Here is a 24,633-nt window from a genome sequence, read left to right as displayed (position 1 = left end):
GAACTTCATTCATTCAAATATTTATTAGAAATTATACAAGGCGCCTGGGTGGCTCTGTTGGTTAAGTGGATGCCTCTGGCTCAAGTCATGATCCCAGTACCTTGGAATCAAGCCCCACATCAGGCTCCTTGCTGAGCAAGGAGCCTGCAACCTCTCCCTCTGCCTGCTGCTCCACCTTCTTGTGTACGCGCTCTCTCTCTCTCTGTCAAATAAATAATAAAATCTTTAAAAAAAAAAAAAAAAAAAGAAAGAAAGAAAGAATTCAAATACGGGAGTCTAGGTGGCTCAGTCATTAAACATCTGCCTTCCAGCCCAGGTCATGATCCCAGGGTCCTGGGATACCCACATTGAGCTCCTTGCTCAGCAGGGAGCCTGCTTCTCCTTCTCCCTCTGCCTGCTGCTCCCCCTACGTGTACTTGCACTCATTCTCTCGTTCTCTCTCTCTCTCTCTCTCCCTCTGTGTGTCAAATAAATAAATAAAACCTTTTAAAAAAGAATTCAAGGGCGCCTGGGTGGCTCAGTGGGTTAAGCCGCTGCCTTTGGCTCAGGTCATGATCTCAGGGTCCTGGGATCGAGTCCCGCATCGGGCTCTCTGCTCAGCAGGGAGCCTGCTTCCCTCTCTCTCTCTCTCTGCCTGCCTCTCTACCTGCTTGTGATTTCTCTCTGTCAAATAAATAAATAAAATCTTTAAAAAAAAAAAAGGATTCAAATACTATTTATTAATAAATAATAAATATTTATTATTACTTATAACTATATATGGAAATGGGCTTCATAAATGGTAATGCAAAGAACACTCTTGCCACCCATCATGGGAAACAATTCTTACGTAACATTTGAACTAGGCCTTAAAAAAAAAAATAAAAAGTAATTTCACAAGGTTAAGAAATACTGGCCATGAGGTGGAGAAGATTGGTTTTTATATTTTCCAATAGATACATGAAAACACTAAAGCTCAAAAAAAGGCTTTTGGAGGAGTCTTCCCCATTCATCTTCTCTGGGAATTTCACCCATCTAACATACCTCAATTCTGTAAGCTTAAGCAATTCTCCTACTTTTGTTTGAACAATTTAAGTGGATTTCTATTCTCTGCAATTAAAGAAGTAACTTCAAAACATAGTCACTAATAAGGAAACCTGGATCAGGATCAAGGACTTCTTATTTGTATTTCTGAAACTTATTATATAATGCAATTGCAACAAGAGCTGAAACAAATAGTATCTTCTGATTAATTCCCAGCAATCCCTCAAATAGGCTTTTAATCCTAACACCCAATGTGTTTAAGTTGTTTCATAGTATTTCTGCCATACTCATATTTTGCAGATAAAACTGTAAGCATCTCTTTGGTATCTGTAAAAGACATACACTGTTTATTCTGTTTCCAAATATAATAGAGTAACTGATACTGAACTGCCCACCCTGCTATAAATAACTACACAAATGGATAAAATTTATAAAGCACCCATTTTCAGGTATTGAGTAACAGGCACTATGGTCTATGATCTTCGAGAAAAAGCAAACATATAAGGTGAGTCCCACCTTTACCTAAGCTCTCTAGGGAGGGATAATTTTCTGACCACAATACAGGGAGGGGAGACACGGGTAGAATGCAGTGATTAAGATCAGTCACTGCTGAAACAAGTGAAATCTGTAGGATTTGGTACACAAGGTGAGGCAGTGGTACAGTGTGGGGATAAAGAGTGGTAGGCAGAAAGCTAGACTACATGTGTAGCAATATTCTGAAATATCTATTGGACAATGGCTACTATGGGGTTAAATGAATAATGAACATACTAATGGCTGCACAGTGCTGGGAGAGATTTAAGTTCATATATAGTCATGGTGGAGGAAACTCATTAATATACCAGCAATTCAGCTGAGACACCACAAAGACCAGGTCTTAAGAGTAAAGACCATACTCTAGAGTAAAGACTACAATACACGGCTCAACTAAAGCCTAAAACCAAGCCTAGATTTAAGAAAAGCATCAGCTGGGGCGCCTGGGTGGCTCAGTGGGTTAAGCCGCTGCCTTCGGCTCAGGTCATGATCTCAGGGTCCTGGGATCGTGTCCCACATGGGGCTCTCTGCTCAGCGGGGAGCCTGCTTCCTCCTCTCTCTCTCTGTCTGCCTCTCTGCCTACTTGTGATCTCTGTCTGTCAAATAAATAAATAAAATCTTTAAAAAAAAAAAAAAAAAAAAAAAAGAAAAGCATCAGCTAACCTCCCTCCTTTCCATAACAAAACTGAACATACTTAAAAAGACAAAAGACCCAGACTCTTAACAATGCTGGACTCCTAATGTCCAGCATACAATTAAAAATTACCAGACATGCAAATAATTAGAAAGTCCATAGCCAGGAAACCAAACTGTCAAAGGAAACAGACTCCAAAATAATCCTGATAGAGGAATTAGAAAACAGGACTTTACAACTACTAAATAGTGATTAAAGTCCTAGTAAATTGAATAAAGAGAATGGGACAGAAAATTTTTGAAGAAATAATGGTTCAAACTGTCCCAAATTCAGTGAAAAACATTAAGCTATAAATTGAGGAAATGTCAAACTTCGAATAGAAATTAAGAGCACTGGAAATCAAACATGTATGTGTATTCATTTCCTTAAAAGATAAATTACTGATTAAAGCACAAATAACTTTTTAGTGTCATTAATAACAAAAAATGGAAGTAAAATTTATGACAACAAAAATGGGGGCAAGTATATGGAATTGCATTATTTTAAGATTGTTATATTTGTGGGGAATGATGTGGTTCAATATTAAGTAGCCAATGTCAAGCAAAAAATGTTTATTTTAATATGCAGGACAAATACAAAAAATTAACTGAATAGGAATAACTAAACAACTAAGGCAAAATATAAAAACAATAAACAACATCTGATTAAAACAAAAGAGAAAGAAGACATGAGACAAAAAGAAAACAAAGATCAGGACACTACCATCAAAAACACACAAAGGCCTATGAAAATAGACCACATTCTCAAAAGGGAAAAATTGTCATTGTATTAAAAAAGCAACATCCAGGGGCAGTGGGGTGGCCCAGTCGTTAAGAGCCTGCCTTTGGCTCACATCATGATCCTGGGGTCCTGGGATTGAGCCCCACATCGGGCTCCCTGCTCAGCAGGAAGCCTGCTTCTCCCACTCCAGTTCCCCCTGCTTGTGTTTCCTCTCTCTCTGTTAAATAAATAAATCTTAAAAAAAAATTTTTTTAAAAAGCAACATTCCCCTATATTCACCTCTAAAAACAATTTGAAATACAAAGACAAAGAGACTGAAAGTAAAAGAAGAGACAAAGATACACTATGCAAATAGCAAGTGTAAGAAAACTTGAGAAGCTACAGTATTACCAAAGTAAATAGCCAAACAAAGAAATATCTCTAAAGATACAGAGGTCCAGTTCATAATGCCAAAAACATCGATTAAGCTGAAAAACATAAAAATCATAAATACATATGAGCAAAATAAAAAACTAAAAAAAAAAACTAAAATTAAAACTAAAATGAAGAACTAAAGGAAAAAAGACGACCAAAGGTGAAAATGTTAACAATGCTTCAATAAATGACAAAATAGAAGAAAAAAATATCTAGGGGCGCCAGGGCAGCTCAGGGAGTTGAGGGGCTGACTCTGGATTTTGGCTCACGTCAGATCTCAGGATCATGAGATCAAGCCCCACCACATCAGGCTCCACACAGAGCAGGGAGTCTGCTTGAGATTTTCTCTCCCTCTCCCTTTTGCCCCTCCCCATGCTCTTATATGCTCTTTCTAGAAAATAAATAAATCAATCTTCAAAAAATTTTAAAGGAAGCAAAAATATCAGGATTATACTGACACAGTAGATCTAAATAATACCATCAGTACCCTGCACTTAGCTGACATTTATAAAATATAACATTCAATAACTACTAAATAGTATTTCCTTTAAATGCTCACCAAGAAAGATCATATGCTGTGTCAGAATTTAAATCTCACAGAGCTGAAGTATTACACAGCACATTCTCTGATCAAAATAAAATTTTAAAAGCAATTATAAGGGTACCTGGGTGGCTCAGTGGGTTAAGCCTCTGCCTTCAGCTCAGGTCATGATCTCAGGGTCCTAGGATGGAGCCCCGCATCGAGCTCTCTGCTCAGCAGAGATCCTGCTTCCCCCCCTCTCTGCCTGCCTCTCTGCCTGCTTGTGACCTCTCTGTCAAATAAATAAATAATAAAATAAAATAAATAAATAAAATCTTTTTTTTAAAAAAAGGAATTATATACACTTTTGTGTATAAAGTGGAATGGGATGGCTGAGGGATGGGCACTGGGGAGTGTATGTGCTATGGTGAGTGCTGTGAATTGTGTAAGACTGATGAATCACAGACCTGTACCCCTGAAACAAATAATACATTACATGTTAATATAAATAAATAAATAAATAAATTGAAAAATAAATGTGAGAAATTAGAAAAAACTGTAACAAAATAATAATGAAACACTAAATTTTGTAAGCTCTATCTAGATCAACACTTAGAACAAAATCAGAAGCTTTAAATGCCTAACTTAAAAACATTTTTAACCAATGATCTAGGTATTCTTATTTTTTTTAAAGATTTTATTTATTTATTTGACAGAGAAAGAGATCACAAGTAGACAGAGAGGCAGATAAGAGAGAGGGAGGCAGAAGCAGGCTTCTTGCTGAGCAGAGAGCCTGATGTGGGGGTTGATCCCAGGACCCTGAGATAATGACCTGAGCTGAAGGCAGAGGCTTAACCCACTGAGCCACCCAGGCACCCTAGGTATTCTTTTTAAAAAGCTAGAAAAGAGCAAATTAGACATCACTTTAAGAAATAATTTAATAGGGTGCCTGGGTGGTTCAGTGGGTTAAGCCGCTGCCTTCAGCTCTGGTCATGATCTCGGAGTCCTGGGATCGAGTCCCGCATAGGGCTTTCTGCTTGGCAGGGAGCCTGCTTCCCTCTCTTTCTCTCAGCCTACCTGTGATCTCTCTCTGTCAAATCGATAAAAAAAAATCTTTAAAAATAAAAAGAAAGAAAGAAATACTTTAATAAAGCTATTATTAATATCCCATGGACTATATGAAAATATAGTCTTAATAAGTGAAAACAGGAGTGTCAACTGATAAATGTCAAAATATCATTAAAAAAATGGAAACTCTAGAACAAAAAGACTCATATGTGAAATAAAAAGCTTCACTGGATACACTTAAAAGTAGATTGAATAAAGCAGAATAAAGTGTCAATGAACCTGAAAGGAAATTCAAAGAAATTATCCACGGAACAAAATCAATAAAAGTAGAAAATAAACAACAGAGGAAGTAAATAAAGCCAAAATACTCCTTCTCTGAAAATTAACAATAAAACTGGTAACTCCTAGCAAAAATGATCAAAAATGAAAAGAGAAAATATATAAATAACCAATAACAATACTGAAAGAAGGCACATTACTTAAGATCTTACAAATTTTAAAAGGATAAAGGACAATTATGAGCAACTTTATGCCAGTAATTTGATAACTCAGACGAAATGGACAAATTTCTTGGGACACCTGTCTGGTTTAGTCAGTTAAGCAACGGACTCTTGATTTTGGCTCAGGTCGTGAACTTCAGATCATGAGATCCAGCCCCACACTGGGCTCCAAGACTGTTGTGTAGAGTCTGCTTGTCTTCTCTCTTCCCCCTAAGGCTTGTGCACACTCTTTCTCTCTCTAAAATAAATTAATTAATTAAAATCTTTTTTTCTTTTTTAAGGGAAATGGACAAATTTTTTTTAGAAATCCAACATAGGATTACGAGATGAAATAGAAAATATCAATAGCTCTGGGCGCCTGGGTGGCTCAGTGGGTTAAGCCGCTGCCTTCGGCTCAAGTCATGATCTCAGAGTCCTGGGATCGAGTCCCGCATCGGGCTCTCTGCTCAGCAGGGAGCCTGCTTCCTCCTCTCGCTCTCTGCCAGCGCCTCTGCCTACTTGTGGTCTCTCTCTGTCGGATAAATAAATAAAATCTTTAAAAAAAAAAAAATATATATATATATATCAATAGCTCTGTATATATTAAAAGAACTTAATTTTTTTTTTTAGCAAAATCTCTCGCATATTTGAGTGAACAAAGTGAGGAATCAATGAGTACATATTATATGATTCCAGTTACGCAAAGTTCTAAAATCAGCAAAACAAGCTGTGGTGATAGAAATCACACCAGTGCTGCCTAGGGTGTTGGGATATCTGAGTGAAGAGTAGCATGAGGAAACTTTCTGGAAAGTGGAAAAGGACTACACAGGTGTATACATTTCTCCAAGCTCATAAAATGATACTTAAAACCTACACATCATAGGTCATAGTATCAACAACACTTCAAAATGTGACTTTTAGAAATAACCCACACCCAAAAAGCAGTGCTACATCAGAAAGCTCAGGTTTTTTTCCATCCTATAACATTATTATAATGTTTCTTAAAGTTAATGAATGTATCAGTACTTTACTTTAGAATATATCAGTATTTTACTACTTTAGAATATATCAGTACTTTAATTTACTACAGTACTTTAGAACCTTAAAGAGCCTTTCTGTATTTCTATACTTCTATTACTTCTAGAAGTAATTTTCCTTTTGCAATCTTTTTTTTTTTTTTTAAGATTTTACTTATTTGACAGACAGAGATCACAAGTAGGCAGAGAGGCAGGTGGGGAGGGTGGGGAGAGGGAGAAACAGGCTCCCCACTGAGCAGAGAGCTCAGGACCCTGGGATCATGACCCAAGCTGAAGGCAGAGGCTTTAACCCACTGAGCCACCCAGGCGCCCCACCTTTTGCAATCTTTTATGTTATTTTCAATACATAGCTTTTGGTTTATATTTAATCAAATACCCAAAACACAATCTACATGTAATTAAGAATTCAAATAATAAAGATTAAGTAAAAGTACCCCTTGGGATACCCACACCCCTTGTCTTCCAACCCACTTGCCTATGCAGAGGTAATTACTTTCAGTTTGGTGTGTATGCTCCAGAACTTTTTTGTAATGCATGTATATACATATTTGTGTACAGCAATATTTAGAACTTTGTTTTACAGAAGTCCTCACGAAGCCTCTGACAAACCAGAAGTGCCTCATGAAAGAAAGAGCCTATGAACGTGTTTCATATATGAAAGGACTTTTGCCCTTTCGTCTTCATACCCCTCTACCCAATATGAATGGTAAAGAAGCAAGGGCCAGCATAATGGGCGGAGGGTGGGGGGGCAGGAAAGAGTCAAATCTCTTCCCCAAACAAAGTTCCAGAGCCAAGAGCCAGGCCTGAAAGTGAGAGGTGGGGAGATAGTGGTTGAAAGAAGCAAGGAATTAGCTTAAAACTGAACCTCAAAACCAGAACAGATATTTTTAATACCTGAAAATAAGTCCACTGCCAAAAGTGAACTTATTCTTATAAATACATAACAAAAAATCAAAGGAAACTAAAATATCATCTATGAGTGAGGAAGGGAGAATAATCAAAGCAGATACATGATAATGTGGTTACTGAGAAAGGAAGCTCTTTTCTGTTTTAGCCTTTCCAGTTCACCACATTCAAAAGAAACTCCTCATGAACCCGTAATAAGATTTTAAGTCTTTAAAATATGTTTACAAAATACATTTTTAATTGAAATATTTTCTTATTGAGGATCTCAAACAGCACTAGTACTTTCCCTATTATAGCAACTATCCAATAGTATTAGTATCACCTACAAGTCTAGCTATTAACTATAGCCACAAATTCCAGCCTACAGGTTAAATTCAGCCGGTGATTTGTTTTGCACACCACAAACTAAAAATGGTCTTTACATTTTTACATGGTTGGGAAAAAAATTAATAATAACATTTTATAACACATGAGAATCATATGAAACTCAAATTTTATTGTTCATGAATAAGTTTTTGTAAGAATGAATCCAGGGGCGCCTGGGTGGCTCAGTGGGTTAAAGCCTCTGCTTTCAGCTGAGGTCATGATCCCAGGGCCCTGGATAGAGCCCCGCATCGGGCTCTCTGCTCAGCCGGTAGCCTGTTTCCCCCCCACCCCCGCCTGACTCTCTGCCTGCTTGTGATCACTGTCTGTCAAATAAATAAATAAATAAAATCTTTAAAAAAAAAAAAAAAAAAAGAATGAATCCATACCAATTCGTTTACATATCTTGATGGCTACTTCAGGCTACATGAGTGGAGTAGTTGTGAGAGAACATATATGGCACACCTGTCATTTCGAACTGTTGCAGAGCATATCACAAATTGCTATGACCATGCTTTTAAAGCAGGACAGGGTGGACTAGGTATTTCAAATTAGATAGTAAAGCACTGTGTTCATTATAACACTATACTAAAGAATACAATATACCTGGACATGACCAAAAGTACTAGCTTTCCAGTGCTGTGTAACAATTTAGCAAAAACGTCAAGGCTTACAGCAATACACACTTAACTAGTTCACAGTTTTCATGGATCATAAGTCTGGGCACAGCTCAACTGAGTCATTTGCTCAGGAATTCATGGCTTCATTCAAGGTATCAGCCAGGCTGCAGTCTCACCTGGAGGCTAAAGTAGCGAAGAATTCTCTTCCAAGCCCTTTCAGATTATGGGCAAAATTCACATTTTGGCCCTGTAACAGTAAGGGCCCCTGTTTTGCTGGCTCTGGGATGGAGGCTACCCTCGGGTCCTACACAACACCTACAGGTCCTAGAAGGTGCCTATAGTTCTGTGCCATGTAGGCTTCTCCGACATTGCCACTTACTTCAAGTCCCCCAAAAGAATCTCTAACTCCAATTTTCAAAGAATGAGTTTTATGTAAGGTAATATAACCTTCTCTCCTACCTAAGTTCCAATCTTTGTACCCTGCTCTAATACAACAGTTTAGTCAGGTCTAGGGACCCTCACTACATGATTCCAGACCTCTTTGATGCTACCTGCCTATCGAGGATAATAAAAAAAGAGGTCTTGGAACACCAACTAGTAGCAAACACTTGGGCAAGGATTAATATGGCTATCCTTATTTTAATAATTATAAAATAGGATTAGACTAGGAGATTTCTAAGGATGCCCTTATATTACGGACAGTATTAAAATTGCCTGCTGAATTTGATGACAATGACTCATATATAACTTCATGATCTCTGAACCTAGTACACTATTGGGCATGTAGCAGTCAATAGATATTATAGATTAATAAATGATTTATTTCTATCTCTAAACATTTCCAGGCTTTAGGTGTATAATTTCTACTTAGAGCCCCCCCCAGCTACTTATCACCAGACCCCCTAACATCAGGCTATTCGTTCACCTGAAAGACCTCAGTGAGGATTTTTTGCATATGCCAACCAGTCTGCTACCCATGCTCCCAAGAATGTTCTGGATGAGATAGCATTCCCTTGCCTGAGTTACTCTGTTAATACTGTCTGCATTTCTGTCTTCTGTAGTGATTCATCCTAGCACCAAAGAAAAATCAGTTCTGAAAACTGAAGATAGTCTTTCAGCTCTACCTAACACCAATAGACCATGAGTCACAAATCCAAATGCCCAAACAAGTAAGGCAGGTAATATGTATGAGTGAATCAAGCAGAGACTAAGACCATAAGGAATACTAGGGACTACAGCAAACTAGAAAGCAAATACTCCACTTGAAAGGAACAGTTATACTCAGCTGTAAATATTATCAGTGCCATCGAGGAATCTAGACATACCAATTTTTCCAGAAAAATGCAGAAGCTCTGTTTGTGTGTGTGTGTGTGTGTGTGTGTGTGTGTGTGAAATCTCTGTAGTTGATATTTGCTGAGCACTTACTACACTAAGTATTTTAAATAGATTAATTCATAAATTCTCAAAACAGTTTTTTTACCAACAAGGAAACTAAATTTTAAAGAAATCACATGGCACAACCAGCATCATGAAGTTAGTAACTGATACGGTGAGAAATGATTTAAAAAAAGAGAATTCCTGAGTTCATATTCTTACCCACTTTACTTTCTCATGTTGTTCTTACTAATTGTCTGACCTCTCAAAATACAGACTGTTTCCTTCTAGCTGGATCTGCAGCCTGGGACTTCCTTCTGCCTTTTGCCATCCTATATTCTCAGTATTCTATAACACCTCGATACTGGCCAATCCTAATCTGAACCAAACTGGGCAGCGGGGGGGTGGGGACAACCCACCATTCAACAAGCCCCATTCATGTACCAGGGCTCCAAGACATTTCTGAACAAAAAGGCCATACACACTCACAGAACAGAAGAAAAAAATTATTAACCTACAAAATTGTAACATGCTGTCTGACTATGATATATATATATTCCTTTCTGTTTAAATATCCTATTTTTTAAGAGTTAACAACTGTAACTATGTATATTCTTACCAGTAACCCTTGGAGACATGAAACATTAATAAACTTATGGAAGATGGGAAGAAACGCATATACTACAGGTGAGTGAAGGAAGCAAAATCCCAAACTAAGTGCCAGAAAATACAACAGGTAAGTAAAGAAGTGATCTGCCCGACCAGAAGACCACAAAGGCTTCCTAAATGAAGGTGAAATAGTGAGCACAAAGGAAGAAGGGATGGGAGGCAGGGGTATGGGAAAACTGTTACTAACTACAATTAACTATCTCCTATGTAAAACAAAACAAAGCAAAACAAAATACGAACAGACCTCTAAAGAAGCCAAAGGAGGGTCCAAAGGAGAACATGGGGAAGGGAAAATTATACTCTGGCATCACAGAATGAAACCCATCCCCATCTGGCATTCTGAAGAACCCCTTGCCTACAGACTGGTGCCCTGAGTACTCATTCTAATGTGGAAACTCATAGTCAATAAGCACCATCATGTATACATGACATCAAGAGACTAATGAACTAACAATTCAGAATTACTGTATTTGGGAAGAAAGCTAATTATATGAAAGAAAAATACAAACAAAAAAAGCAAGTAAAAAATCTGGCAAAAGGAGATCACCCACACAAAAGAAGAGGAAAGACTACCAAAAATAATAACAACTAGATCCAGAGAGGCTTTTGAGAAGAACAGTAATATAGAGGGAGAATGACAAAATAATGTTACATTAAATGGAATAAGCAAAGATCAAGTGGGGAAACAATCTTAATATACAAAACAAAAATAAGAAAACAAATAAAGGAAAACACACAGGATGAAGCAACCAAACACCTCCAACTTCAAATTAATAATTTCTTTTTTTTTTAAGATTTTTATTTATTTATTTGACAGACAGTGATCATAAGTAGGCAGAGAGGCAGGCAGAGAGAGGAGGAAACAGGCTCCCCACCAAGCAGAGAGCTGGATGCGGGGCTCGATCCCAGGACCCTGAGATCATGACCTTAGCCAAAGGCAGAAGCTTAACCCACTGAGCCACCCAGATGCCCCTCAAATTAATAATTTCAACAAATGTAAAGGACAGAGAAAATTAAGAAAACTTTTCAAAGAAAATTTTCCTGAACTAGAGCAAAAAGGGCCCAAAGAACACTAATGAGGAAGGATACCCTCCATTTATGGCACCGTTATTTATTTAAAACAGTCAAATTATGGAAGCAGCCCAAGTGTCTATCAATAGATAAAGGGTAAGGAAGATATGGAATGTTATTCATCGATAAAAAAATAAAATCTTGGGGCACCTGAATGGCTCAGTGAGTTAAGCCACTGCCTTCGGCTCGGGTCGTGATCCCAGGGTCCTGGGATCAAGTCCCGCATCTGGCTCTCTGCTCAGCGGGAAGCCTGCTTCCTCCTCTCTCTCTCTGCCTGCCTCTCTGCCTACTTGTGATCTCTCTCTGTCAAATAAATAAATAAATTCTTTTTAAAAAATAAATAAATAAAATAAAATCTTGTCATTTGCAATAACACAGATGAAGCAAGAAAGTTTAAGGCTAAGCAAAATAAGTCAGAGAAAGACAAATACAGGATGTCACTCATATGTGGAATTTACTAAACAAAACAAACTAACAAAGGGAAAAAAAGAGCAAGAGGGAGACAAACTAAGGAACAGATTCTTAACTATAGCAATCTGATAGTTACCAGACAGGAGGGGGTGTGAGGATGAGTGAAATAGATGAACTAGGTGATGGGGAAGAAAGAGTAAACTCACCACTATGAGCACTGAGTAAAGTACAGAATTGCTGAATCACTATATTGTATACCTGAAACTAATATAAAACTGTAGGTTAACTATATTGGAATTACAATAAAAAATAATAAAAAATTTTTAATCCTAGTATACTACTTGGTTCTCCAGCATGTCCTAACAATGCAAGCACAGTTCATTAATTTTCAGGTTTTAGAATCAATCCTACCCCAAAAATGCAAGATAAATGTTACAGAAGAGAATATAAATTGTCCAACCTTCATACAATTGACAAATGCTCAGCTGTTAAGTGGAAGTAGAAGTGGTAAAAGAAACAAGAGAAATAAGAGTATCTGCACCTTACAAAGTGTGGAGTAAAGACAAAATGCAAAAAAAAAAAGAGTGAGAGAATTTAAAATTGCTAGAATGAAACAGAAATGTAAAAATGTTATTTAAAATGTCAAAGGTAAGGGACGCCTGGGTGGCGCAGTTGGTTAAACGACTGCCTCCGGCTCAGGGCGTGATCCTGGAGTCCCGGGATCGAGTCCCACATCAGGCTCCCAGCTCCATGGGGAGTCTGCTTCGCTCTCTGACCTTCTCCTCGCTCATGCTCTCTCTCACTGTCTCTCTCTCTCAAATAAATAAATAAAATCTAAAAAATAAAAAAATAAAAATAAATAAAATGTCAAAGGTAAGCAATAGAGGAAGTAAAAATAGTAACTCTCCAAACATTTAAAGACAGAAGGGTAACTGGAAATGTGTAGGCTAAAATTATATCACTGTTACAGTAGAAAATTCTAAGATAATGCATCTGCAAAAAAAAAAAAATACAATTTTGCTTCCTCTGTTCTAATTTGAATACCTTTTATTGATTTTTCTTGTCTGACTGCTGTGGCTAGGACTTCCAGTACTACATGGAAGACAAGTGGTTAGAGAGGGCATCCTTGTCTTGTTTTTGATCTTAGAGGAAAAGCTCTCAGCCTTTCACCACTGAAAATGATGTTACCTATGGGCTTGTCACACATGGCCTTTATTATGTTGAGGTACTTTCTTCTATACATAATTTCTTAAGACTTTTATCATGAACAGATATTGAATTTTGTCAAAGGCTTTTTCTGAATCTATTATTGTGCTCATACAATTTTTATCCTTTATTTGGTTAATGTGCTGTATTACATTTATTGATTAGCAAATGTTGAAGGATCCTTGCATTCCAGGCTTAAATCCCACTTGATCATAGCATATGATCCTTTAAATGTTCCAGTAAATTAAGTTTGCTAGTGTTGTGTTGAGGATTTTTGCATTTATATATATTAAGGATATTGGTCTGTAATATTTTTTTCTTATAGTGCCCTTATCTGGCTTTGGCATCACTGTAGTACTGGCTTCATGAAATGACTTTAGGAGTATTACTTCCTCTTCAGTTTTGTTTTGTTTTGTTTTGTTTTAAGATTTTTTTTTATTTATTTATTTGAAAGAGATAGAAAGCACACAAGCAGGAGGAGCAGCAGGCAGAGAGAGGGAGAAGGAGAAGCAGACTTCCCAGTGAGTAGGGAGTCTGATGTGGGGCTCGATCCCAGGACCCTGGAATTGTGACCTGAGCTGAAGGCAGACGCTTAATGACTGAGCCACCCAGGCGCCCCTCCTCTTCAGTTTTTGGAAGAGTTTCAGAAGAACTATATTCATTCCTCTTTCAGATGTTTAGTAGAATTCACCAGTAAAGCCATCGGGTCCTGTTATTTTGTGGTTGTTGTTGTTGTTGGGAAATTTTTCATTGCTAATTCAATCTCCTTAGTAATTACAAGTCTATTAAGATTTTCTATTTCTTCCTGAATCCATCTTAGTAGGTTGTTTGTTTCTATGACTTTATTTTTTCAGATTACACAATTTTTTGGCAATAATTGCCTACAAGAGTCTCTTACGAGCTTTTGTATTCCTGTAGTATTAGCTGCAGTATCTCCTCTTTTATTTCTAATTTTGAGTCCCCTCTTTTTTTCTTAGCCTAGCTAAGACTTTATCAATTTTATCCTTAAAAGAACAACTCTTCATTTTGTGATCTTTTCTGTTGTTCTTCTAGTTTCTATTTCACTTAGCTCTGCTCTGATCTCATTATTTCCTTCTTTCTGCTAACTTTGAACTTAGTTTTTTCTTCTTCTAGTTCTTTTTCTTTTACCTTGAACTATAAACATTGGGTTCCTTTATATGAGGTCTTTATTCTTTTTTTTTTTTAAAGATTTTATTTATTTATTCATGAGACAGAGAGAGACAGAGGCAGAGGGAGAAGCAGACTCAACACTTAGCAAGGAGCCCGACACAGCACTCAATCCCAGGACCTTGGGATCATGACCTGAGTGGAGAGCAGATACTTAACCATCTGAGCCACCCAGGCTCGCCTTTCTTTTTCTTAATATAGGCTCTTATCACTATAAATTTCTCTCTAAGAAGTATTTTTGTTATATTCATTAGTTTTGGTATGCTATGTGCCCAACAATTCTACCAAAAACTGTTAGCTATAACAAACAAATTTAGTAAAGTTACAGGACACAAAAATCAACATACAAAAATCACTGAACTTCCATATACTAACAATGAATGCTCTGAAAAAGAAATTATAAAAGCAATCCCATTTACACTAGGATGAAAAAGAATTAAATACTTGGAAATAAATTTAACCAAGGAGGTGAGAAAGACCTATACACTGAAACATGTAAGACATTAATGGAAAATATTGAAGAGGCACAAATACAACAAAGATAGCCGATGTTCTTAAATTGGTAGAATTAGTATTGTTATAATGATTAAATAACCCAAAGTGATCTATGTATTCAACACAATCCTTATCAAAAATCCAAGGGCTTTTCTTACAGACAGAAAAAACAATGCTAAAATTCAGAGAGAACCACAAAAGACTCCAAATACCAAACCAATCCTAAGGAAGAACAAGGCGAAAGACATCACACTTCCTGACTTCAATCTATATTACACAACTCCAAAAATCAAAACAACATGGTATTGACATAAAAAAAAAAAAAAGGACACATAAATCAACAGAACAAGATAGAGAACCCAGAAATCAATCCATACATATACAACTAATCTTTGACAAGGGCACCAAAAACATAAAATGGGGAAAGGATGGTCTCTTCAATAAATGGTGTTGGGACAACTAGACATCCACATGTAAAAGAATGAAAGTGGACCCCTATCTCACATCATTCACAAAAATTAACCCATAATGGGCCAAAGACTTAAATACAACACCTGAAGCTCTAGGAGAAAACATAGAAAAAAATCTTCCTGACACTGGTCTCGGGAATGAATGTTTTAAATATGACACCAAAAGAATAGATAACAAAAGTAAAATGAACAGATAGGACTACATCAAACTAAAAGTCTTCTGTAGCAAAAGGAAACCTCCAATGAAATAAAATGGCAACCTATGGAATGAGAAAAAGTATTTGTGAATCATATGTCTGATAAGGAGTTAATGTCTAAAATATATATGAAACCCATACTACTCAACAGTAAATAATGTGATTAAGAAATGGGCAATGACCCGAATGTTTATAGCAGCAATGCCCACAATAGCCAAACTATGGAAAGAACTAGATGTCCATCAACATATGAATGGATAAAGAAGAACTGTATATATACACAATGGAATACTATGCAGCCATCAAAAGAAATGAAATCTTGCCATTTGCAATGACGTGGATGGAACTAAAGGTATTATGCTGAGTGAAATAAGTCAATCAGAGAAAGACAATTATCATATGATCTTCATGATGTGAGGAATCTGAGAGGCAGAGTGGGGGGTTTGAGGGGTAGGGAAGGAAAAAATGAAACAAGATGGGATCAGGAAGGAGACAAACCGTAAGAGACTCTTAATCTCACAAAACAAACTGAGGGTTGCTGGGGGGGTGGGGGGGTAGGGATAGGGTGGCTGGGTTACGTACATCGGGGAAGGTATGTGATATGGTGAGTGCTGTGAAGTGTATAAGCCTGATGATTCACAGACCTGTACCCCTGGGGCAAATAATACATTATATGTTAATTAAAATAATTAAAAACAAAAACAAAACAAAAAAGAAACTGAATTTGTAGATAAAAAAGCCCAGATGGCTTCTCCGGTGAATTCCACCAAACACTTAAGTAAGAAATAATACTCACTCTACACAAATTTTTCTAAAAAATTAAAGAGAATTACTTCCCAACTCAAAAAGAAAAAAAAAAAAAAAAAATTAAAAAAAAAAGAAAAAGAAATAGGCAATGATCTGAATAGCCATTTTTCCAAAGAAGATATACCAACAGGTATACAAAAAAGGTGCTCAACATCACTAGTTATCATGCAAGTGCAAATCAAAACCACAATGAGATTATTACTTTATACCTGTTAGGACAGTTATTATCAAAAAGGTAAGAATTAACAAATGTTGGCAAGGATATAGAGAAAAGCAAACCCTTGTGTACTGTTAATGGAAATATAAATTAGTATAGTCATTATGGAAAAGAGTAGGAAGGTTCCTCAAAAAAATCAAAAATAGAAGTACCATATGATCCAGTAATCCTGTTTCTGGGTATATATCCAAAGGAAACTGAAATGAGTATCTCAGAGAGATATATGCACTGCCATGCTCATGGCAGCACTATTTTCTAATACCCAAGATATGGAAACAAACTGTGTCTGTCATACATGACTGAAAAAAGAAAACAGGCTATATTCAAAGGAACATTATTCAGCCATAAAAAAGGAAGTAAGTTCTGTCACTGGGACACCACAGATGAACCTCTAGAGCATTATACTAAGTGAAATACACTAGACATAAAGACAAATACTACAGGGAACTGCTAATTTGTAGAATCTAAAAAATAAATAAATAAATAAAATAAACAAAAACAAAAAAGTCCAACTCATAGAAACAGAGTAGAATGGTGGATGACAGGCACCAAGAGAAATGGAGAAAAGTAGGTCAAAGGGCAAACTTGCAGTTATAAGATCAGTAAGTTCTGAGGACTTAATGTACAGCAGGGTGACTACAGTTAGTAATATTGTATTGTATTTTAATAGTACTGTATTATATATTTAAAATTTGCTTGGAGTAGATAACTGTCCTTACCAACCATCCAAAAAAAAAAAAAAAAAGTAATAATGTAATGGAGTTGTTAATTAACTTGATTGTGATAATCATTTTACAATGTACACAAAACATATTGTACACTTTACATAAAATTTTGTCAATTATGCCTCAGTAAAGCTAGAAAAAAATAAAATTAAAATTAGAAAAAAAATTTTAAATTTGACATAGGGGGCACCCAGGTGGGTCAGTTGGTTGAGTGTCCAACTCTTGATTTAGCTCAGGTCTTGATCTCTCAGTAGTGAGTTCAAGCCCTGCATGCACTGAGCTCCACGCTGGGCATGAAGCCTACTTACAATAAAATAATCTGAGATAGAATCAAAGAGAATAGTATATGCATATTATTTTTAATTATAGAAATACTACCTAAAGCATTTAAAACACTAAAATGCATTTAAAGCATTAAAAAAACATTTAAAGCATTAAAATGATAGGCTTTTAATTCTTCCTCAAGGGTTAAAAAAAGTGGTTTTATCTACTAAAATATTCAAATATTAGAGATATGAGGAAGACACTATTGTTTATACATCTTTCTCTTATTTTAATATTCTAGCATGCAGTCATTAACTTAATAAAAATATTAATTCTAACATGAATAAATAGACTTAGTCCTAATATAACTTAAAAACACTGTCAAAACCTAGTAAGAATATTTCAAGTTATTGAAAAGTAAAGTAGTAAGTGCCTCTACAAATCATGTTTTTTGTTTCGGTTTGGTTTACTTTTACTTTGAATGAAAATAGAGTCTACTAGTACTGGAACTCTTAACCTGAAATCCATGGACCTCCTGAGCATTTTCTTAAGACAGAATCCATAACTTTCAACAGATTGTAAGATTAAGAACCACTGAATAGTATATCATTTTCTCACTAAATTATAGATGCATTTTTAGAAACAATCTATCCTAAAAACTAACATCTCTACTTTATTTAAAAGCCAGCCTTGTTAGAAAAAAGTATTTAGGGCAGTTTACAATACACACAGTACAAACCAACTAAGAAAATTTTCAAGTTAGGAAATCAGGCAAGCAGCTAGGTCATGCAAGAAATATAACTATGTAATACTAAATACAAAATGGATACCACATAGTTCAGTACCCATACTTAACAAATTTATTTTTCTGATTTCTTTTTTTTCTGATTTCTTAATAGTCAAGCAAAAACAGAAATATAAGCAGATACAAGATTCAGAATGTCCATTAAAGTCACCCCAGTTGCTAAAAACCCACAAATAATCATAGTACTATTATACCTACAGATACAGTAATACCAGTAAAAAAAACATGTCTCTCAGAAGTTTTAAATTTAAACACTACAAGGAAGAAAATGGAAAAACACAACATAAAAACTTAAAAATCTGGCATCCAGAGAAATAAAAACTACTGAGAGAACAAGTATCATACAAATATGCCTAGCATACACCTTCTGATAAGGCAAATGATCCATATGGCCTAAGGATATTTTTTTTTTGCCTAAGGGTATTTTAACTTTTATTTAAAAGATATTACCCTTTTAACTGAAACCCGAAACTATCTATAACCAAAAGAATGGACAAGAATTTGGGGCGCCTGGGTGGCTCAGTGAGTTAAGCCACTGCCTTCGGCTCAGGTCATGATCCCAGGGTCCTGGGATCGAGTCACGCGTCGGGCTCTCTGCTCAGCAGGGAGCCTACTTCCTCCTCTCTCTCTCTGCCTGCCTCTCTGCCTACTTGTGATCTCTGTCAAATAAATAAATAAATTATTAAAAAAAAAAAGAATGGACAAGAATTTAGTTAACATGCATAAAGCTACATGAATGTGCATAAACACTAGCAAAATATTTACAAATTATGTTTGATTCTGTCACTATTTTCAGCATACTGACTTAAATACCTACATTTAAAAGATATAATTTATTAAAGGGATGTATTTTAAAATTATCCTCAAGAACTGATAAACAAATACAAATAATCAATTGTTTTGCTTTTATGAACAAATACAATTTTGTTGTAACATCCACTAAGAAAGATTAAAAAAAAGACCTGCTAAATACAGAAAACATCACACATAATCTGATTAGATGAACAGAAATGTAGGCCACTGGCATACTCCTAATTTGATGATCAATGATGAATCTTCAAAACATAAAATAGAAAATCAGATTCTCTAATCTTCATGGGCCAGTAATTTAATACATTACAGAGCCAACTGGCCTTCTTTAGATTGCAACCACATAAAGCAGTCTGAGAACATGTCAGTATAGTATGTTCTACCTCATTAAAAAACACCCAGAGCTACAAAAGCTTTCAAATATTAATGAGCCGTTCTAAATTTTTTAAAATGCTTATTAATACTCCATCTAGCTTCCAAAATATTGCTGTAATACATACAGAATTGTTCCATGTATCTGTAATATTAAGTATGAAAATTTCCTGTGGTCATCTTTTCATGTTCAACATGTCTATCAGTGTTTTTGCAAATACAAAATTAGAAATAATGGAAATTTTAAATTTGTTTTTCCGTTACTTGTCACAGCATTGATTTCTCAATGCTTTATAACTTAAATGAAAAAGTCCATATTTAGTATATGTAATGACTCATTCAGCATTTCAAATGCCTTATTCAGTCTCTAAAAATTACATTACAATACATGTCTGCAGGCTTCTCCAAAATTTAAATGAGTAAGGATATTTGCGATGTGATGGCTAGCCGGCACATCACATGCTTCTATTAGCAGCAAGTGTCCCAGTTACTGGTTTCTGGCATGAGCTCAACTGTGGTTGTCTAAGAAAAGACTAAACACTTATTTTTAAAAGCTAAATCATTAACTGTAATGTCAAAAATGGAGATTAATTTCTGTAATTACATACTACAGAAACTTATTTTGTCTCAGAAAACATTTAGTAACTATCATCAACACTACAGTTTTGAAACCTGACTTCAGTGATGCCCCCTGTATATTCCTCTCAAGATCCAGGAAACTCTAGTCTAAAAATTGCCCCCAGTTCTATTAGAACAGGGTTTCCCAAAGTGTGGATCATAACCCTAAATCAGTGGGTTGTTCAACTAATATAAGAAGTCCTGAGCAGCACTTTTTTAAATGAAATAGTATTATACAGAAAAGAAAATGGAATACACAAAGGTCATAAAGATAGTTTTGTTCAGTGAGATTTTGTTTTTGTTCTTTTTATCAATGTGTATGTATCCATGGGTCACAATGGAAAATACATCTTTATAGGTTGTGATAAACAGATTTCTAGGAGTTACGGTCAGAGAAGATTTCTAAGTTTGAAAGCTGTAATAAATACGTAATAGCACAGGAGTATCAAACCATGCTAGGTTATAATCAGTTATAAGTGAGTCAAATTTTAAAGAAAAATTTTATTAAAGTCTAAATTTTCTTAATATACATAAACATTACTGAATATCTAATTCAGTAAATTTTCTAACTATCTAGGTGTGACTCTTTTCTAGTAACTAGGATGTGACTATATCATAGATCTTCAAAATATCTTTTGTGCCTCCTCTCTTCATTTTCACAGATGAACTTACACTCTCATTGGTAATACCCCTTATCATAGCTAAGGAGTCTCAATGGTTGGAACAGGAAGGAAGTTTAATTTGAAAATATCCAGCCCCCTAACATTTATTACATGTGCAGCCAGAGAAGCATAAATTACCCTCATCTCCTTCCCCTTTAAGCATCATGGGAATGAAAAATCAAGTAGAGGTCACAGTAAATTTCTATAAATGAAAAATTCACAAGATCAATCTCTATGAGCAGTTCACCTCACTCACTGTAAAATTGCAAACACAGTTGCAAATCCCAATCATAGGAACAGTATTAAATTTAAACTCCAAGCCGTCAAGGAAAAGTCATGTTCTGTTTTGAGAGACTCACTTGCATTCAACAAATACTTACTGAGTATCTACCCTGTACCAAGCACAATCCAAGGGTCTGGGGATATAGCAATAAACTTGTCCCAGAATAGGTCTCACCATGCCCTTTTAAGTCTATCTACTTCATGAATCCCATGGCACAATAGTATACTTTTTATATCAATTAAAAAGGATATCCTTCTGTATCCAAGCAAAACTAAAAACAGTTGGTTCCCAGGAGTTATGTTCTATAAAGCTGCAGCAAACTCTGAAACAAGAACAATGGACCCATGCTCCTAGAGAAGATAAAGGGTTCAGTTCCTGCAAGCCTCTGGTCACAACATTGTCAGCAAACGATTAATATATAACCTTGTTCACGAATGTTTCCGTGTAAAGATGCTTTATTTTAATACATCTTGTTGAGTCAATAACATTGAACTCGGAGCCAACAGCATAATTCACACCTGAAATAGGCCCATGTAACACACATTTTCACAAAATTCACACCTGAAATAGGCCCATGTAACACACATTTTCTCAAGAAAGCATAACACACAGGCTTTTTGAGTATAGGGAACACTAGGAAGCACTTCCATACTACATTTGGGGGTCATTTTAAACAGCAAAATCACCCCCCAAATGGCATTATATAGGCCCAAAAAAAAAAAAAAAAAAAAGGCAGAGCATCACCTTGTTCAGTTTTGGGTGGGAACATGCATGTTGGATAATTCAAATTTTTGCCACTCTGCACATGTACATGTACATATCATGAGTGCCTGGGAAAGCACCAAGAATGTTGATCTGGGGGCTACAGATAAATTTCAGCAAGTACAGAAATCTGCAAATATAGAGTCTGTTAATAATGAGGATCAAACCTAATTGATGAAGGGAATTTCCTCTCTTTAAACATATTCCCGTCTAATAAGTAAGAAATGACAGAATTCAAGTATCGTCATTATACAACACCTATAATGGAAGTACGTAAGTATCACTTGCTGTTAACGTCACCAAAAAAAAAAAAAAAGACAACCTTTGAGCTTCCTGATGGAAGAAAAAAAAAATTAAAGTGAACCTAATGAAACCTCTACATTTTACAGCCAATTTACAGGAAAGACAAGGCACAATGCTTTTACTTCTCAAACTTAAGATAGCCCATTTATTTTATCTGATGTCCTGAAGGGGAGGAATAGTTTATTGAACTCTATCTCCCCATTATCTATTATAAGACATAATACATAGCAGACATTTATTAAATGTTTGTTGAATAAATGAGCAAATGAATGAATGAGTGAATGGACAATCTACCTCTTAGAAGTTTAGGAATGTTAATTTATAAGATCATGTCTTTTTCAAGGAAAGAAGAAAAGAAAAAGGTATGGACAGATAGGCAATTTACAGCTCAAAGTGGGGTAACACCTCACGAATCAAAGGTCATTTATACTGTAGTTTCTAATCTCCAAAACGTAGCAATGAACCAGAAGAAAAAAAATGAATGTACTAAAAGAGGTCACAAAATGCATATTTTGCTCATTAAACAAAGAGCCCTTAAACTATATTTTACTTTAATCTTAAAATAATTCTAGTAAGTTTATTATTAGAAAATCAAACATAGGAGGAACAACTGAAGTGACTAGTAAAAATGTGACAGAAAACAAAGACAACCTTATACACCTTGATAAATTCAGACAATCTATGCATCACAGGACACTTTGTAACTGATGTGCAGAATGAGAACCCTGACTCAGCAGATCTGAACATGTGTAGAAAACACTGAGTAGTAATCACTTTAAAAAAAATACTAAAATAAAAAACTTTAGTATAAATTCAGTCTTCTAATTTATCTAACAGGTCATTGACTGATAAACCAAGATAAATGAAAAAGTACTTCGGAAAAGTCAGTAGCTGCTTCATACATAGTTCTCCTAATGAAATTCTATTTTTCTTTTTAACTACAGTGCTAATTTCTAAATTTGTAAAAAATATATATAATCATCGAGTGTAGGCAAAGGTCACAAAATTAAAAGGTTCACTCAAGAGTATCGACATCTGAGGGACACCTGGCTGGCTCAGGCAGTTAAGTGTCAGCTCAGGTCATGATCCCAGGTTTCTGGGATTGAGCCCCACATGGGGGAGGGGGGGGTCCTTGCTCAGTGGGGAGCCTGCTTCTCCTTCTACCCCTCCCCCTGCTGCTCTCTCTCTCTTTCTCTTTGACAAGTAAAAAAAACCTTTAACAAAAAAAGAGTATCAACATTTGATAATTTTACTTAGGAAGCCAATCTTGTCAATTCTCATCATAGAAAGAACTTAATATCGTAACTGACAATAAATCATAGATAACCAAGTTAATTTGTACAAAATTCTATAATGAAATGTGCAACAAGTGATAGAAAAGCTTAAACTATCACTTCTCCAGACTAAGGATTTCTTTCTGCCTGGACCAAACCACAGGAATCTTTCTCCAAATAAGTGCTGTAGCCAGAAGACAGAGACACAGAATTGAAAGACACTTTAAGTTCCAATATGGCACCAGGGTTAAGGCCTAGTTTTTCTTTTCTTTTCTTCTTTTTTTTTTTTTGAAAGATTTATTTATTTGAGAGACAGAAAGTATGGCGAAGGGGCAGAGAGAAAGAGAGAGTCTCAAGCAGACCCCACGCTGAATGCAGAACCCAACTGATGTGGGTATCGATCTCACAACCCTGAGATCAGGACCTAAACCAAAACCAAGAGTCAGAAGCTTAACAGACTATACCACCCAGGTGCCTCAGGCCTGGTTTTTCTTACAGAGATCAGGGCTGGCTCATCTAAGCCAGAAAGAAAAGCTCCAAAACATCATGAAGATTGCATTCCCTAAAAACTGAGATTCCCCTAAATCACTATCTATCTGATAAAGGTCTACAGCAATGAAAATATCTTGTTCAGGCTGAATATTACTGCCATGGTGTTTTGGTATGCAATCAAATTAACAAGCTATTATTAAAAAGTAATTCAATACAGGAAATTTAAAGTTCAGGAACTGCTTATTACTAGAACTCTTCAACATTACTGATGGGACTACAAAACAGTATACAGCTGCTCAGGAAAAGTTTGGCAGCTTCTCATAAAGTTAAACATACACTTATCAAATGACCAGTAATTCCAATCCTAGGAACTTAACAAGTCAAATGAAATTTTCAATTCACCAAAAAGGAAAAAAAAAAAAAAAACTGCACACAAAAATGTTCAGGGGAGCTTTATTCCTAACTGCCAAAAACTGGAAACAAATGCTTCAAATGGTGAACGGATAAACATGCCCAGGTACATCCATATAATGGAACAGTGCTCAGGAGCAAAAAGAAATGACTGACATGCTTCACCATGACTGAATCTCAAATACCCTATGCAAAGGGGAAGGAGCTAGATTCAAAAGCCCACATACCACACAATGCCATTAATATGCTATTCTGAAAAAGGCAAAAGTACAGAAACTGAGAACAGATCAGGGGCTGCTAGGGGCTGGGAGAGGGAGAAGGGGTTTACTACAAAGGGGCAGAAGGAGGGAAATATTTGGACCTAACGGA

General features: G+C 35.9%; 1 protein-coding gene across 6 annotated transcripts in view; it reads right to left on the bottom strand.

Annotated features, from left to right (window-relative positions):
- Window positions 1-24,633, bottom strand: part of CSNK1G3 (casein kinase 1 gamma 3) — a 112,460-nt gene that overhangs the window by 74,384 nt on the left and 13,443 nt on the right. The window lies entirely within an intron of this gene.

This window comes from Neovison vison, chromosome 1, assembly GCF_020171115.1.
Source record: "Neovison vison isolate M4711 chromosome 1, ASM_NN_V1, whole genome shotgun sequence".
NCBI lineage: Eukaryota > Metazoa > Chordata > Mammalia > Carnivora > Mustelidae > Neogale > Neogale vison.
The sequence above is the reverse complement of the archived record's forward strand: the minus strand, read 5'-3'. Positions and strand labels throughout refer to the sequence as shown.